Raw genomic sequence first — 4,172 nt, 5'->3', positions numbered from 1 at the left:
CTTAGATGGATATGTTAATATTGACATTCTGGTAATTTAATTAGTTATCAAGATTGGTTTTGATTAGTTCTTTACAAGCAAAATGAGGACATGTTACAAGATGATCTAGTTTTTTTAAATGGTGACCATGGACCATGGATGCTAGTAGTTGTGGCATGAGAGATTCGGACATGTCAACTATGGCACTCTGACAGAGATGCAAAAGTCACACATAGTGGATGGACTTCCACCGATTGCAAGCACTAACAAAGTCTAGAGAGCTTGCTTGGAGAACAAGTAACACTGGGAAAGATTCCCATAAAAGGCCACATCAAGGGCGAAGGAACCGTTGGAGTCGGTTTATTCTGACATAGGTGGGCCCATGTCAACAAACTCATTCGCAAGTTCAAGCTACTCTCTCTTATTGATTGATGATTTCAGTCGTATGACTTGGGTTTACTGGGAGTATAAATTGGTTCCCCAAGGTACAAAGTGCAATTTTTGGCTACCAAACTCCTTCCTCTATAAGAATCTTGTAACTCTTTGTCTACTAGAGACCAACGGTTGTAGGTCAACGATAAGTTTTAAAAGTTCCAAATGCACACCACATAATGGACACGAGGACTCTAGCATTCTTGTCCAGGAAATCTCAAGCTTTCAAGAAGTTTAAAGAATGGAAGACCAAGGTTAAAAAGGAGACAAGGAAGGATGCCAAACAGTATCAGAGGATGGTGGGCAGCTTGCTCTACCTTAGCAACACCAGGCCAAATATCTCCTATGCTATAGGGCTACTCTATCAGTTCTCTGCCCAGGGAGAATCATTGGAGGGCAGGTTTAGGGGTATCATGATACTTGAAGGGTACATCCACCTATGGCATCACATATACAACAAGGGTGGAGTTGGGCGGATTCTGTGATTTTGATTGGGCAGGTGACGCAGATACCAGGCGATCAACCACGGGCTACGGTTTTTGTACTTGCATCAGGGGCCATCTCAGGGCTAAGCAAGAAACAACCCTCAGTTGGCCTTTCATCTACAAGAGTGGAGTACAGAGCTAGGTGCACGGCAGCATGCGAGACATTGTGGCTCAGATAGCTTCTGGAGGATATGGACGTGCTTCAGGAGGAGACGACGACTGTCATGTGCAACAACCAGAGTACATTGCCATCACAAAGAACCCCGTGTTCAATGCATGGACAAAGCACATTGAGGTCTATTACCACTCTGTTTGAGAGCTCATTATCGAGGGCATCATCAAGCTTATGTACTGCCCTACCACCGACAACCTATCAGATGTATCAGATGGTCTATATGAGGGCCTTCTTGGCATGTCTCTTGGTCCTGGTGCGGACTGAAGCCTGCTCTTTGCTGCTGTCGCATCCCTAGTGCTCGACCCTGCTCCCCATGGCTGAATCTGGCCCATGCCAGCTGCTTGTCGCTGGGTTGAAGCATGCCAGCTACTTGTAAGCAACGATACAATACCAATGTAGCAGGCACTAGCCACACTACTAACTCACCTGAAGCATGCTCATGTCATAAGCACTACTTTCAGTAGTGGAAGGCTTGCTTACATGTTGAGTTAACCGAAAGCTAGAAAGAGAGGAGCCCCCATGGGCTGCAAGTGCTTGCTACTGGGTTTGGGGCTTTTCGCTGCGGATGCTGTATACTCGATCTGCTGTCCGCTAGACAGTCGGCGGTCCCTTGTAGACCTACCTAGCAAGGCGAGATAGCCCTGATAGAGGCTGATCCACCCCCTTGACATGCTGCCTAAACTGGACAAGACGGGCCCAAATTCAGTGCTACTTGTCTGCTATCGCACTGCTTAGGGAGCAAGCTTGCTGCCTGCTTGTGTGGCAGCCACGGCTATAGATCCCTTTGGATGCTCCAAAACATCTCTATTAATTGGCTGACGCTGGGGCACATGGGATCCCAAACAAGGGCCTATACATGGGGCTTATAAACCCAACCTTTGCATGGGCCAAAGAGGGCGGTCTGTTGTCAAAACCACAGATCAGTCGGCATTTTGACAGAGCATAGGGTCTGTCAGTCAGCTGTTTTACAGACTGGCCAGTGTGTGATGATTCTGGGCGGACAGACGGAGTCCCTCTCATCTATACAGACCCCAATGATTCATGTGAGCACCATTGACCCTCCAGGAGCTAAGCTCAGTTTGAGGCAGCGATAGGAGCAGTGAACCAAATCACCGCTGAGCATCCAAGGGCAGCAGTTGGCTGCAGTATTAGGAAGTCTGACGGAGCATCAACAAGTTGAAAGGTTTTGACCTGTACCTTGAGAAATATCTGGCTGCACCACTGATGAATCTGAAGGGCATTACCACGAACTCATACTGGCCCTTCTCGTTATAATAGCCAGAGACAGCTGGACTCTTATCTTCAATGATGGAGATGGAGGGAGGTAGGCCTACCTTGGTCTCTTTGCGATTCCGAATCTGATGGCATCGACTCTTCAAGTCATTTGTTAAACCATCTTAGCTCCATTGAGCCATCCCAGAAATATAGTCCATCTTAGGCATCGAAAACTGACAATTGAGAGCGTGGTAGCCCTAGCACATCATGGCCTACTTTTTGTAGAGAAGGTGTGTATGGAGAATGGCTGGGCAATATGACCCTGCTGTAAGCAAGAGCAAGTCCTCTAACTGGATTTCCAACTCTTCCTCCGTGGCCTTTTGAGCCAATAAGCATATGCTTGCTGGGTAGCAAAGATCCCAAGAGAAGCTCAATTCGAGGGTTCTCTAGCGGTGATGGCCATAGGAACCAAAAGCCATGTCCATTGAACTTCAAAGTGGTGCCACCAGCGAGCATGTAGAACAATGTCCGTTGCTGCCTGTATGGGAGAGTCCGGCTATCTACCCAATTGGAGACCCCTTCAAAGTAGCTTCCGTCGCCTTCTTGTTGCTCTTGACAGAATCCTGCATTCCGGGTCAGGTCAGGTCCACCTTTTCTTTAGTGGAGTGTGAGCTGAGCTCTCTTGGCTGCACTGACAGAGATAAACTCTTGCATCAGCGAAGGTGAGGAGTTTCTGACCACGAACTTGTCCATGGAACATTGTATTACTGCATTGAACGGGCTGTTTACAATGGTGGAGAGGGGGCGGATCTGGTGTGGTACAGAGGGGCTGAAGTGAGGTGGCTTTGGGCTGCTGAAAGTCTAGTCTGATGCTTTGAATGGAAAAGGTGGCTTGCTTGGTGCGGACTCCTTGCTGGTGTCGCATCCCTGGTGCAAAAGCAGGAGATAAAAAGGGGAAAACGACGCATGTTGGGTGATTAATCTCCGTGTTTGGATGCGGAATATGCCAAAAGAAAATACGGAATTGAGCGTTCCATGCTATCTGTGCAAGAATCAATAGCGCAAGGTTGAAAGAGAAGTCGAAGAAGATGCAGCTGTCTGTGTGCTGACCCGTTTGTTGCATGCTTGTGGTCCGACGTTTCTGATGAACGCAAAAAAAAAAGACATGAAGAACTTGGCTGGTGCCGCCACGTGTACGAAGGAGCAAGCCCCTTTATCCCACATAGACTTGAGTCAGCGTGCAAACACGGTTTATAAGACCAGGAGACCCCGCCTCGCTCATGTCTCTTCGGAGACATCTGATAAAATTGGAACGATACAGAGAAGATTAGCATGGCCCCTGCGCAAGGATGACACGCACAAATCGAGAAATGGTCCAAATTTTTTTGATGTTTGACCGCCCTCCTCTCCGAGTTTTGGTGTGAACCTTAGTTTCTATTACGATAAAAGTAGTTGATTTTAGATAGATCTCTAACACATTATAGCAGTCCCTTCTAAGAAGCAGCGAGATTACTTCCGTTTTAGAGAAAATTTGCCGAACATGTCGGCTTATTATTTACAAAAAGAGCAAAATTACAACAAAGAAGGGCAGACTGCCCATGACAACACCATATATAGTTATAAAACTAGCCTAGAGCCATACTTAGATCCTTCACACACATTCCCACTTTGCTCATATTCAGTAGTAATACTGCATCCTATCTATATCCTACCCCCACCCCTACGTTAAGAACCAATTCACTCCTAACATTCCACATTGACAAAAAAAACTAGACTTGCATCCCCCTTAACCCCGACCTACCTTCCCATCTCATCAGTTTTCCACACCATTTCCAAGCATCAATCGGGCTCATACTTTCAAAGGGAACCAAGAGAATACCAAGTCA

The 4,172-nt window shown here is 46.9% G+C and overlaps 1 non-coding gene across 1 annotated transcript; it reads left to right on the top strand.

Moving 5' to 3' along the window:
- Nucleotides 1-3,568: 3,568 nt before the first annotated feature.
- LOC147898255 (U6 spliceosomal RNA) lies at nt 3,569-3,671 on the top strand. Its single transcript, XR_015541625.1, has one exon. It is a non-coding gene; the product is annotated as a U6 spliceosomal RNA (small nuclear RNA).
- The last annotated feature ends 501 nt before the right edge of the window (nt 3,672-4,172 follow it).

This window comes from Dipteris shenzhenensis, chromosome 9, assembly GCF_047967505.1.
Source record: "Dipteris shenzhenensis isolate YYH24624 ecotype China chromosome 9, Dip_SZ_1.0, whole genome shotgun sequence".
Classification (NCBI taxonomy): Eukaryota; Viridiplantae; Streptophyta; class Polypodiopsida; order Gleicheniales; family Dipteridaceae; genus Dipteris; species Dipteris shenzhenensis.
Note: the sequence above shows the minus strand (reverse complement) of the source record. Positions and strands in the feature narration are given on the sequence as shown.